Raw genomic sequence first — 14,578 nt, forward strand, 5'->3', positions numbered from 1 at the left:
AAATGTTTTCTCCTCCAGGATTTTGCTGGTTTCCTGTCTTACATTTAGGTCTTTCATCCATTTTAAGTTTATTTTTGTGTATGTTATAAGAAAGTGGTTCAGGTTCATTCTTCTACATGTTGCTATCCAGTTTCCCCAACACCACTTGCTGAAGGGACTTTCTTTTCCCCATTAGATATTCTTTCCTACTTTGTCAGAGATTAGTTGGTCATACATTTGTAGGTCCATTTCTGGGTTTTCTATTCTGTTCCATTGATCTATGTGTCTGTTTTTGTGCCAGTACCATTCTGTCTTGATGATTACAGCTTTGTGTAATACAACTTGAAGTCCAGAATTGTGATGTCTCCAGCTTTGGTTTTCGTATTATAGCCAAACATTACTTTGGCTATTCAGGGTCTTTCCTGGTTCCGTACAAATTGTAAGTTATTTGTTCTAGTTCTGCGAAGAATGCTGGTGTTATTTTGATAGAGATTGCACTGAATGTGTAGATGGTAGATAGCTTTGGGTAGTATCAACATTTTAACCATATTTGTTCTTCCAATCCATGAGCGTGGAATGTTTTTCTGTTTCTTTGTGTCTTCTTCAATTTCTTTCACAAGCTTTCTATAGTTTTCAGTGCACAGACATTTTGCCTCCTTGGTTAGGTTTATTCCTAGGTATTTTTATGGTTTTTGGTGCAACTGTAAATGGGATTGATTCCTTGATTTCTCTTTCTGCCACTTCATTATTGGTGTATAGAAATGCAACCGGTTTCTGTATATTGATTTTATATTCTGTGACTTTGCTTAATTCATGGGTCAGTTCTAGCAGTTTTTTGGTGGAGTCTTTTCAGTTTTCCATATAGAAAACTGGCATCATGGCATCTGTGAAGAATGAAAGTTTGACTTCTTCCTTGGCAATTTGGATACCTTTTATTTCTTTTTGTTGTCTGATTGCGGAAGCTAGGACTTCCAGTACTATGTTGAACAATAGTGGTGAGAGTAGACATCCCTGTTGTGTTCCTGACCTTACAGGGAAAGCTCTCATTTTTTTCCCCATTGAGGATGATATTAGCTGTGGGTCTTTCATATATGGCCTTAATGATGTTGAGGTATGTTCCTTCTAGCTCTACTTTCTTGAGGGTATATTTTATCAAGAAAGGATGCTGTATTTTGTCAAATGCTTTCTGCATTTATTGAGAGGATCATGTTGTTCTTATCCTTTCTTTTATTAATGTGATGTATCACGTTGATTGATTTGCAGATATCTTTTCAACACTAACTAAATCTCATTAACATTATCTCCATCATGTTAATAGGAAAACAGGTCTGCAGAACAGTGACATTTTATGATTAAAAACACATTTATTTAAATGGTTGAATTGCCTCCATTTGAATATTGTCCACTGCTTCCATAATAATAGCAGAAGTTTTTCACAGATGCTTTTTAATAGGTAACCTCTGCTATATCTCTGCTAACAGCATAGAACCTTGAATAAAAATGGCTTGATTTGATATGTGCTAATTGCTTATCAGAAATTACTCATTTGTAGCCTATCACTGCTAAAATTACTTCCATGGAGAAAAATGGGCAATTTTGGTAGGTTTGTTAATGCCACTAGGCCACTAGTGTTACATTTAGTATTCTAAAAACTGTCGTGGTCTGAGTCAGCGCTGATCCAGAGGCCTCCTATGTTTACCCAAAGAGGAAGGTACAGAGAGAATCTGGCCCCAAATGTATAATCAAATGCAATAAAATTGCTTTACTATATTATTGGGGTTTTTTAAGTTTATTTACTTATTTTGAGAGAGACAGAGACAGCGTGAGCAGAGGAGCAGCAGAAACAGAGGGAGAGAGAGAGAATCCTAAGCAGGCTCTGCACCATCAGCACAGAGCCCAGAGTGGGGCTCGAACCCACAAACGCATGAGATCATGACCTGAGCCAAAACCAAAAGTCAGACACCTAACCAACTGAGCCACCTAGGCACCCCACTCTGTTATTAGAGGCTACATTTTGTATCCAACTCTGTGGTGTAATGGTGCCATATTTTGTCTTGAACAAGACTCAAAATACTTTATAGTTAATTGGTCCTATTTAGGGTTGAAATAATCCACTGGGGAACACCAAGTGGGTGGTAGTTTGATGACTGGGAGGGTAGAGCCAGCAAAATAACTGCATGAACAACCCAAAGCTCCAGGGCTGGGATGGTTGGGCTGGGCAGAGAGGAGCCAGGACTGCTGCCTACACAGGTCTCCTTTTGCAGGCTCAGAGGTATAGGGAAAACACAGCCCCCTCCTGGCTTGAGTAGAGGTGCAGGGCTGAGGTGAATGGCTCTGGAGAAGGAACACCACAAAGGCAAAGACAGGGTAAGGTAAAATGAAACATTGATGCACTATGATGAGAACAGTGGGTTGGAATGATTTACATTTCCCTTCTCTGTCACCATTCTTATAATTTCCATTTGGCTTGTGTAACTGGAAAGTCCAGGGGCACTGCCTGGCCCAGACTCTGATGATATGGTTTCTGACTCTCTCACAGCTCCGTTTTCCACTTTGCTGTTCTCATACTCAAGCAGGTGCTATTGCTGTGAAGGGAAAGGTGGTCACCAGCAGCTTCAGGCTCACCTGGTCCTTACTGTGCAACATTTCTAGAGAGGGACAACAACACTTTCTCTCTTCCACGGTCCATACATCAAACATTTAAACAGTCCTCCTGGGTCATGTACCCATGCCATGGACCCATCATTTAGGAAAGGGAGATAAAAACCATGATTGGCACATTCCTATCTTGAAAGAAAGAGGAGCGTTGGGCAAACAAAAACAACCAATGTCTGGGGTGCCTGGGTGGCTCAGTGGGTTAAGCGTCTGACTCTTGATTTCGGGTCAAGTCATGATCTCACGGTTCATGGGATCGAGACCCATGTTGGGCTCTGTGCTGACAGCACAGAGCCTGCTTGAGATTCTCTCTCTTCCTCTCTCTCTCTCTCAAAATAAATAAATAAACTTTTAAAAAGTTTTAATAAAAAAAATAGCCAATGTCCACCACAGTTTCCTCAAGGCACTTCTCTTGAGCTGGGATATGTGTAATTCTGATATGAGCTAAGTTTTTTGAAAGACCTTCTCGAAGAGGAGCGGCTCTTAGTTTATGTGGACAGTCCAGGCACAGTGTCATATTCAGTCTGCTTGTGTCCAACCAAATACCTATTCCCTTCTGCCTATTCTTTTCTGAGGTTTACAATGTCACACCCCCTCTGAGGACAGTACTCCTAAAATGTGCTGGTATGTGTGTGACAGGGAATCTTGAGTGCCAACATAAATGCTTGCAATTAATTTCTTCACCAGTAGGGAAATATTGATAATTTCTGAGCCTGGGGTGAAATTACTGGATTTTTTACTTTTGAGAGATCAGTCAGCAAGCAGTGTGCAGGACAGATTAGGAGCAGAGACAGGTGGTGAGGGAACGAGGTTGAAGACTCTTATAGTAGTCTAGGCAGGAGGGCAGGGGCCTGAATGGAGATGGGAAAAGACAAGGGGATAGAACTAATGATAGTTTGAGAGGGAAACTCAGTTCTTGGAAACTGACTTGATGTTTGTTAGCAACAGAGAAGGATGTAAAAATTTAAAAACAATATAATTTCTCAAGTTTTGAAATTCAGAAAAAGAGGAAGGAGATTTGCATTTGATGTACAGCTGGTGATTGGAAATGTGCATCTGGGATTCAGGACGGAGGTTAGAGCTGGAGAGGAAATAAGCTGAAATAATAGGAATAAGGAGATTATATCCAAAAGACTGTAGAGAAATAAAGGATGGCAAACAGCACTCAGTCAGTCATTCATTCCAGAATGACTAGGAGTCATCCTTGATCCCTCCCTCCCCCTCACTTCCCTGCATTCATCTTTTCAGCCACATTTGACAATTCTGTCCTCAACATTTATATTGGATCCATGTTTCTCTGCCCTTCCTCTCTTTCCACCTTAGTCCAGGCTATAGACACTCCTGCCTGGGCTCTGCAAGTGCAGTGTCTCCTTAAAGTTTTCTTTGCTTCCACTCATGCCTACCTCCAGTCTATGTTCACATGGCAGTAAGATGATTTTCTTAAATGTGAATTGTTTCATGTCACTCTGCTGTTCAAGACCCCTCAATGGCTTCCCACTGAGATTGGAGTGCCATTCAAGCATCCTGTCATGGTCTACGATGCCTTGCATAACCTGGCCCTCACTCTTCTCCCAAACTTGATATCATTCTTCCCTTCACTCGCCATCTTTCCATCATACTCATCTATTAGTTTCTCAAACATGTCAAGTTCTCTACCAGTTCTGCTGTAAACTCCTTCACCAACCCTAGCCTTGCTTCTTCTCCTTGCCTTCCATCTCTCAGCTTGTCTCTTCCCACTCCCTTAATTGTCCCAAGAACACAAAGTTTTGTGGGTTTTTTTTTAAATTGCCTAAAGAGTCATGTTTCAGGAACACACCCCTCCATGACCACCTCACTCTTTCTTCCCAGCAGCACAGCGTGGAGCTGAACAGGAACAAGGTGAATATTCAGAAACCTCTTTAGAGGCCAAGGGGTAGGGAACCCTTGGGCCCAATCCATTACCTAATGCCTATAAAAATCACCGTACTTTCCCTTTTAAAAATGTGTTCTAGTTTTAAAGAATATAAAGCTAAAAATTGAATTTATGTAAAAAAAAAAAAACCCAGGGTATCAAAGAATTCTTTACTTGACAAAAGGACCCATCTCGAGGTTTCTTAAAATATTGATTTTTTCCTAATATATTCAAAGCTTGTAATTTTATTTTCCACAATTCAGTTCACACAAGTTTTCAAGGGTACAGCAATTACAGAAGATAAAGCATGCTTATATTATTCTGTGTCATAGATGGCAAAATTGAGTCACAAAGCCTTGCTGAGAATGACAAAGATGCAATAATAGAGTCAAGGTTAGCAACCAGAGAACTATTAGCATTGAATCTTTGCTCAAATCAAAGACTAATTCCATCTCCCAATACTTTCCTCTTCAAATATAGATTACACTGCTGCCTTTGTTTTCTAACACCTGCAGCAGACTTGAGTATAAAAATCTTGGTGATTTTTTTGTATAGCACTGATAGGGGATTCCCAGATACTGGTTATTTCATTCCTTAGAGCCCCCTCTTAGCCCACGATACTGGTTGTGTTGAGTTGCCTGCACCGAGGCTATTTTTGATAATACACGTGTGTTTTATCCAGTGAGCAATCAGGCGGAGAGGCAGCGCTGGGACAGTTAACTTACATTTTAGTGTAATTTCAAAATGTGAATAACAAGTTCTTTTTTTAAATAAAAAAGGAAATGAAATTAAAAACAAGACTTCAATTTAATCTGGGAGACTTGAAATGGCAAGTTTGCCCCTTGTCAATTTCGTTCTGGTTCACCAAGTCTCAACTATCACAGCAGCAGGGCAAATGAAGAAGAGAGTGTCGCTCGACCCTTGACCTCCTTGTATTTGTGGGTAATCTGGACTCCAATGTTATTTTAAAGGGTTTTTATATTCATAGATTTCTGCTTATGTTAACAAAGTTTTTATAGATATAGATCTGTTTGATGCTAACCAGAAAGCATCTGATTACTGTAGAGGTAATTTACAGGAAAGAAAAAACATCCCAAATTTTTAGATATTTATGTAAGTATACACAAATAAAATTAAGATCTGGGACCAACCCTGTCTATACACAGCATCATCATACTGTGATTTCAGGGTAAAAATTAAAGCTAGTCCTTACTCAAAAACATTTTAACATTAAGACAGGCTAACCAGCTTGACTATACATTTCACCTTGTCTATCCTCCTGTGTGCACCAGGACAAGGGTGATAAATCCTACTTAGGCAACTGTTGTGAAGGAAATTGAAGGCCATGTAAATCCAGGGTTTATATTAACTGCCAGGAGCTTAAACGCCAACAGTCAGTACCTACTTAGAAGCCTATGTGTTCCACATCATTCTCAAAAACTAGAAGGGAAAAATGCAAAATCACACTTTCAGCCCATAGAAATCATAGATTGGTCCTAAAAATGTTTTTAGTGCTAACATGGAAAAATAAAATGGTTTTTGACCAAAACATTCAGTTTTGCCTTTAAAAAATGTAAGTAATTCTAAATGGAAACACAATTTTTCCTTAAAATGTTCACATCTTGGGGTAGGAACAATAATAATTACTGTTATTTGAGGTAAACACTAGACCAGTACTTCATATATATTATTTGCTTAATCTTTAAAACAACCCCACAAAGTAGTATGTTTTATTATCTCTTCTTTACAGATGAATAAACTCAGAGGGGTTAGGTATGCCCAGCATTCTACAGCGAGTAAGTGGCCAGTTCAATATTCAAATCCTGCCTTCTATGATTTCACACCAGTTCTCTTGGAGATGGAGTTCCAGTATCGTGGCAAGAGAAATTACATTGCTTTTATTTTTACCTTCATGGCCCAAATCTGTATCTTTATTAGTCTTCTTTATTTTTTTATTAATTTTTTTTCAACGTTTATTTATTTTTGGGACAGAGAGAGACAGAGCATGAACGGGGGAGGGGCAGAGAGAGAGGGAGACACAGAATCGGAAACAGGCTCCAGGCTCTGAGCCATCAGCCCAGAGCCCGACGCAGGGCTCGAACTCACGGACCGCGAGATCGTGACCTGGCTGAAGTCAGACGCTTAACCGACTGCACCACCCAGGCGCCCCTAGTCTTCTTTAAATAAAGATGGTCAGCTCTGACATTTGACTTTACCCTAAAAATGGCCATCTTACATGGCCATGCCATTTTGTTGACATTCAGTTACACTTGACCTTGACTTGGTCTTCCTTCTTTCTTCCTATGGGCCCATTTGAACTCATACAAACTAGTTCTATCCTGTCCTTTTTTACCTCACTCAAGAGTTTTCTAACATGCCATCTACGAAAGGTATAGCAGACTTATATCCATGTACACACATTGGGTTATTTACAATGAATGAATTTTTAGGTAAAGTTTGTACTAAATTATAACATACGTATTGTAACGGGCACAAACCGTAAGTTCACACCTCAACGAATTTTTACAATATGAACACACCCATGTAACCAGCACCCATATCAAGAAACATAGTATTATCAAACTCATGGTATTTCAAATGCTGAAGGGGACATTCCTATTTCAAAGTTTATGTAAATAATCTTTTTGTAAAGGTAAGAATGCATTTGAAATGTGTTTCATTATGCCCCACTTTATGTTTTATGCATTTTGATTTTCATACCTTGTGTTTTCTTAAACCCCTGATACATTTAAAGAGAACTATGTTGAACAATATAAGCACCAAGATATGAACACTTCTCCCATCCCACCCCTGGATCAAAACTCAGCACCATATAATCCTTGAACTGCTTTCTTCTGGTTATTAAATTAAATGTGGTCTTTTTACAATAAACATCTAGTAAAGACATGTCTGTTTTGAATTTTTAAAATATGCTTATCTTCAAGAAGCAACTCCTCTATGAGGGTTTTTCTTTTTTGCTTACCAGTGGATCCTAGTTTCATACTGGGAGAAAGAAGTTTCCAGTGAAAGCTGATATAATATATCTATATTATATATAGATATTATATATAGATATATTATATATGTGTATATTATATATAGATTTATATGGTATACATATTTATGATGGTATGTGTATATATGATGTAATATTATATATACATATATGTGATGTAATATATGTATACGTAAGTGATATATGTATATGATATATATATGATATATGCCATATATCATATATATATATATGTATCATATATATATTGTATATATATATAGCTGACCCTTGAATAATACTGCAGTTAGGGACACCAAACCCCTGTGCAATAAAAAATCCATGTATAACTGTTGACTTCCCAGAAACTTAACTATAAATAGCCTACTGTTGACCAGAAGCCTTACCGATGACATAAAGAATTGATTAACACATAATTTGTATGTTATGTGTATTGTATGCTATATTTTTAAATACAGTATATTTAGTGTATTACTGGGATAGGAAATTTTTAAATAAAGTAAGATAGAAAAAGAAAATGTTATTAAGAAAATGATAAGGAAAAGAAAATACATTTACAACACTGTACTTTAAAAAAATCCATGTATAAGTGACTCGCAGCTCAAACCTGTGTTATTCAAGGGTCGTCTCTGTATATATATCACATTTTCTTTATCCATTCATCTGCCAGTGGACTTGCCAGCCAAATCTTGGCTGTAGTAAATAATGCTGCAATGAACATGGGAGGTGCAGATGTCTCTTCCAGGTAATGATTTTATTTCCTTCAGATACATACCCAGAAGTAGAATTACTGGACTATATGATAATTCTATTTTTAATTTTTTGAGGAAACCTCATAGTGCTTTTCATTGTGGTTACACCAACTTACATTCCCATCAACAGTGCAGAAGTGTTCTCTTTTCTCCACATCCTCACCAATACTTGTTATCTTTTATTCCCTGGTGGTTATCGTGCTCTTCAGAGTCTATAGACTGCTCCAGGATTGGGCCATCCCACAACATACAATTATGGTGGGAAAGTAAAATTATAAAATCATTAAATTTTAGGGTTCCAAAGAAACTTAGACATCATTTTTCATGGGAAGAGCATGCAGGCCAGGGGTAAGGGGTTAAGTGATTTGGGCTCTACCATCCAGTAATGTAGTCATGAAGCTAGAGTGAGAAGACAGCAGTCTGAGGCTCAGCTTAGAGTTTATATAATACTTCCGTTCTCTATCTCTAACTTAAAATCAAATTATATTGTGTTTAGAGTTACTTTTTTTTGCATTAGATTTATTTTGTGCACAAAGCGAAAATTGAGAAAGTATGGACATGAAGAACATAATTTAATATTTTAGTTTATTTCTTTGAAGTATTTTTGTGTTTTGTACATATGTTATTTTGTACATATTGCTATTTATATGTGATTTTATATCCTGCTTAAAATGTGGTTTTTTAAATCATGCTATGGTAAGCTTGGTTTTACGGTAACAATAAGCTCCTAGTGAAAGTAGTTTCATGTTGAAACCAAGTTTATCAATGCTATAAAAGCTACAGTGGTTGCTAAGAGAAATTGATACTTTGTTCCCATAGGAACTGTCGTTTTAAAATACAGAATCTCTAGATTCAAAAGATAGAAAACTTAAGTTTGGGATGGGAAATAGTTTACCCTTCCTAGAAAAATGTGAAAATTACTATCCTTTGATTGAAAAGCATGGTCATTTGGTTGCAATCTCCTGAGTGTTCTAGGTGGGTATTTCTCTCTCAGCTTTCCTTGTGTTGGAGGTGATTCAGGGTGATCATGATAGGAGAGTAAGGGAAATGAAACTAACTAATGGTCAGCCACTCCTAGAGCAGAGAAGTTGTTAGAAAAAGCAAGCCTGCACCTTGCATTCGATAATATCTAAACTGGTGTTTAGGTGCCCTTATTAGAGAAGGGAACAAAGGGAAGAGATTTTTATATCAAGTTGCTCTATAGTATTTAGGCACCAGTATGACTTTTACGTCCAGGCATTGTCTCTTAACTTTAAGTTAAAGATAATGATTTTGAGTGAGCGGAAAAAATTAGTTCTACCTAATTCTGCTCAGAAACCAAGGCTGAGAATGAGATGGAATTGAGAACAACTGTAAATGTAAACTCAGCGGCAAACAGTTCCTGGATGGGCACTATTCCCTGAATCCCTCTCTGAGTAGCACTTGTCTATGATGCTATGGGTAGTGGCTCAACTGCCTTACCTTCACTGTCTGACTTCTCCATTCCTCTACTGGTGTGTTCTACATCACACACACACACACACACACACACACACACACACACACACACACTCCCATGGTTGTCTCAGAGTCTGCTTCTGAAATTATATAAGCTAAAACATATTGAAAGATTCTGAGAATAAAATCTACTGAGTGGTATTGTGAACTGGAATTACCACTGGAGCAGATGCATACAAACACATTTATTTAATTAGTCCTTGTGATGGATGCTATGTTGTTTGGCCCCCACTCCTTCCCCTTAATGACCTACTACCCCAGCTTTTGGGAGTACTATTGGCAGACAGCCCTCACTAGGGGTACCACTATTTAGGATTAGTTTTGGCTGAAGATAGCTACTTCCCTCAAGGTCACACCTCCTTCCTGGGTTGGCTCCCATCCAATGACAGATCCAAGTGGGAGTTTAATGGCCTGGCTCTCTCAATTCATTTGGAGAGCTCCGAAGGGTCACCTCATTTTCAGAAATCCCTGCCAGTTCAGGTGAGGCATTTCATTGAGACCACACCAAGGCTTGACTTCTCCTTCTGCCCCACGCTGCTCCTTCCCATTTCTCCGATGATCCCAGCAACATTCCCTAAGAAACCTCCCACCTGCTAATCTCCATCTCAGAGTTCATTTCCCTGGAAACTCAACCTGTGACAGAATTGAGGAGCACCTACTGTGCACTAGACAGTATTCTGAGGGATACAGTGAAGACCAAATAAGCTTTCTGCCTTTGCATTTTATTTGGAAGGAGCTTACATTCTAGAGCAAGAGTCAGTAAACTTTTTCTGTAAAGGGCCAGAGAGTAAATACTTTAGGCTTTGTGGGTCATATGGTCTTAGTCACAGCTATTCAGCTCTGCCACTGTATCATAAAAGCAGCCTTAGAAATATATAAATGATTGGACAGGGCTGTTTACCAGTAAAACTTTATTTACAAAATAAGAGGTGGGTTGGATTTGGCCCATGGGCTATAATTTGCTGACCCCTGTTCTAGAGAGCAGGGCACAAGGAAACCAATAATTAAGCAAGAAAAATCTCAGGCAGTAATAGTACAATAAAAGAAATAAATTAGGGTGATATGATAAAGAAGCACTATTATTGATTTGTAAATTTAAATTATTTTTTGATAAGTAATATATTCATATGAATCAAAACCCAAAAAGGATCGAAAAAGTATTCATTTGCAAGTATATGTCCTGATTCACTTTGACCCCAATAGAAATAAATTTATTTACCACTTTAGTGTTTCTTTTCAACATAAGCAATTACAAATACATATCCTTATATACATCCTTATCCCTCCTTTCACGCAATACTTAGCGTACGATGTGTCTTGTTTTGCACCTTACTGTTACTCACTTAATATGTCCTGGAGATCGCAGAGATCATCTCCATTTGTTTTTCTATATCTGAGTACTATTCCCTAATATGTGTATGATGGTTTATTTAACCAATTCTCTATTGTATTAGGGTTTTCCAGAGAAACAAAACCAATAGAGAGAGAGAGAGAGAGAGAGAGAGAGAGAGAGAGAGAGAGAGTGTGTATGTGTGTGTGTGTGTGTGTGTGTGTGTGTGTGTGTGTGTGTGTGTGTAGGAACTGGCTGATATGATTTTGGAGGCTGACAAAGTCCCAAGATCTGCAGAGTAAGTTGGCAAGCTGCAGACCCAGGAGAGCTGATGGTGTAGTTCCAATCTGAAGGCTGGCAGCCTGAGAGCCAGAAAGAGCAGATATTTCAGTATCAGTTCAAAGGCAGGGAAAAGCTGATTGTCTCTTATTGCAAGGTGGGGAGGGCTGAGGAGGGTCAGCCTTTTTGTTCTTTTCAGGCCTTCAACTAACTGGATGAGGCCCATGCACAATAGGGAGGGCAATCTGCTTTACTCAGTCTGCCGATTTTTTTTTAACATCGCCTTCACACCCAGTGTGGAGCCCAGTGCAGGGCCTGAACTCATGACCCTGAGATCATGACCTGAGCTGAGATCAAGAGTTGGATGCTTAACCAACTGAGCCACCCAGGCACCTCTTAGTTTACCAATTTAAATGTTAATCTCATCCAAAAACACCCTCACAGAAACACCCAGAATAATGATTGACTAAGTATCTGGGCATTCTGTGACCCAGTCAAGCTGACACATAAAATTAACCATCACATGCTCTTGGGTTGTTTCCAAATTTTTGCTATTTCTGCAATAATACTGCAGTGGGTGACCTTGTATATATATTGTTTCATAGTGTGCAGATGTATGGATCTGTAGGATGAAGTCCCAGAAGTGGGATCACTGGGTCCAAGCAAGTAACTTTGATAGGGATTGCCATGTTGCCATCCATGAGATTTATTCTAATTTGCAGTCCTTCTAGCATATGCAAGTGATTGTTTCCCCACAGCCCTGGCAACAATTATATTATCAAACTTTGAGAAATGTTTGCCAATTTGAAGTGGTATCATCATGTAGCTTTGATCTGAATTGCTCTGTGTGTGAGATTGCATGGTTTTTGGTGTGTTAAAGAACCATTTGTATTGCTTTCTTGGTGAATTTTATGTTCACATCCTTTGTTCGGTTTCTGTTGGGCATTTGGACTTCTCTCAATTTGTTAAGACTCACTCAACATTGAAGGGCTTGACCCACTATGATTTAGATTGCAAATATTTACTTAGTTTGTCAGTTGTATTTTGTGCTAATGTTGCTTTTGTATCAGTTTGCATCAATCTTTTCTTTTATGGTTTCTGGATTTTGAACCCTGGCTAGGAAGACTTTTGAGGGGTCTTTCAGATGGGGTGCTCAGGGATGATAAGGCTACCCTAATTATTTGCTTGTGTGCTGGGGAAACATTTGGGGGCAAGGTAGTAGCTGTGGAAAATCAGAATGTAGATAATTCAACCCAAATGAGAAAGAACACTAAAAATAAGTTTTGATCCATTGTAAACATTTAAAAAGTAAGGTAAAACAAATAATATCAGAGAATCACACATAATAAAAGTAATTATATTGATTCCAGACTTAAGACACATAATCTTTTGGGGGGGGAAGATTAGGGTTTGTAATAATTTCTCCATCTGAACCAGAAATGCACAGATTTGATGTGTTTTCATAAATACAGCTTGGCTAATTTAAAATTGATTTTAAAATCTTGCTGTTTCATCTTCATAAATTGAAAAGCAGGTTTGCTTATCCTGGTAGCCTTTTATGGTACTTGAATAGTGGTCTGACTACTTTTAGAAATGAATAATGGATTAAAAGTACACTTTGCAGCTTACATTAGTTACTTTTGTAATGCAAAATAGAAGCATGATAATGTACTATTCAGCATGCTTTAATATGATTTATACATACACTACACAGCATAAGTAATTCATTATGCCCTTCACAGTGCATTTCCTGGGCACAGAAGCTCATGTTTACCAGTATTTCATCTCATAATCAGGTTGTCTAACGGAGGGGGTCTGCGACTATGAGTGGGGATTCCGCACTCCACCTCGCACCCTGACTCCTTCAATGACCTTAGGCAATATTCTTCTGGGTCTGGGCCTAGGTGCTTATAAAAAAATGAATGGATAATACCTTATGGATCCAACTCAGAGGAAGGGACTGTGGACTAATAACTTTAAGGCTGTAAACAGCTTTGAAGTCTGGAATTAAATAGGCTTCATGGTATGATTATTATTATTCCAGGAATTATCATACTTTGGAAATAACACTCTACAATGGTCATTTAATAAGGCAGCAGTTCATCGCTCTGCATTTGAGAAGAAATCATCTATTGCTTCATTAATAGCACCTTGTCACACACTGTATTTTTCTATTTGCAAAGTGTAGATTTACTGAATAGCATAGGTGATGGCCCTCAACATCAGCTGCCTTTAAAACGAATTGCATTCCATTTTTAGAATGAACATGTACAGATTGATTGAAGCTAGTGAGTTGGAGGTGGGGGAGTGGTTCTGAGAAGCAGACCTTGCCCTAACATTTGTGGGGCCTGGGGCAAGAGTACAAATGGAGGCCCACATACCATATGTTTAAATATTTAAATGGTATAGATCAAGCTAACAGACTGTTAAATAAAATATGTTCTATCCTCTTTCCTCCACAAATATATCTTCATAATGACCTGGAAGGCCAGGTTTGAATTTTAGATTTCTCTGAAGGTCTCTGAAAACTTATAAATCACATTTCTCTTTTTTTCTCCCCTATTGCCTGGTGTCAGTATGATAGGAACCAGTAACAGTCACCAGACCAGAATTTGAACACACACATCCTTAAGGTATGTTTCAAACTCTGTACCTATTTATGATATGCAAATTGTGTTTCTTTTTTGATAACGCTGATGACTGTCTCTATGAAAATGGGAATCCATTAGAATAACTGAAACCTCTAAAATAGTGAGATTTGTGCCTGTGAAAAATGCTTTGACACAATATGATTCCTTTGCCAATCTAGATTTTGACCTGGTCTATTTAAATTCTGCTGGGAACATAATTTTCACATCAAACTTCCATTGTAAATTGTAGGATAAATAAAATATGCAGGTTTTGCATAGAAATATTATTATTATTATTATTATTATTATTATTATTATTATTATTATTTGCCTGACACATAAACTGTTACTTCAGATTCGAAGGAATCTTCTTGGTCAAATAGATCTAATATGGGGGATGATATAATAGAAAAATTTATATCCTTAGAGAATGCACCTTAAGCAGTTTTATTTTATAGCTGATATTTTTATTTTTGCTTGGGTATACGATTCTTGTTTATCAAGACTCCACTTTCTTTGTTAAAATGTAAAATGCATGTTGGGCAAATG

General features: G+C 38.0%; 1 long non-coding RNA gene across 2 annotated transcripts in view; it reads left to right on the forward strand.

Moving 5' to 3' along the window:
* The window catches only part of LOC123608735, a 147,353-nt gene that overhangs the window by 16,755 nt on the left and 116,020 nt on the right, over window positions 1-14,578 (forward strand). For both annotated transcript variants that reach the window (XR_006717402.1, XR_006717401.1), the window contains one exon: window positions 13,976-14,032. This is a non-coding gene — a long non-coding RNA (uncharacterized LOC123608735). The remainder of the gene's footprint in view (window positions 1-13,975; window positions 14,033-14,578) is intronic.

The sequence above is a fragment of the Leopardus geoffroyi genome, chromosome B2 (assembly GCF_018350155.1).
Source record: "Leopardus geoffroyi isolate Oge1 chromosome B2, O.geoffroyi_Oge1_pat1.0, whole genome shotgun sequence".
NCBI lineage: Eukaryota > Metazoa > Chordata > Mammalia > Carnivora > Felidae > Leopardus > Leopardus geoffroyi.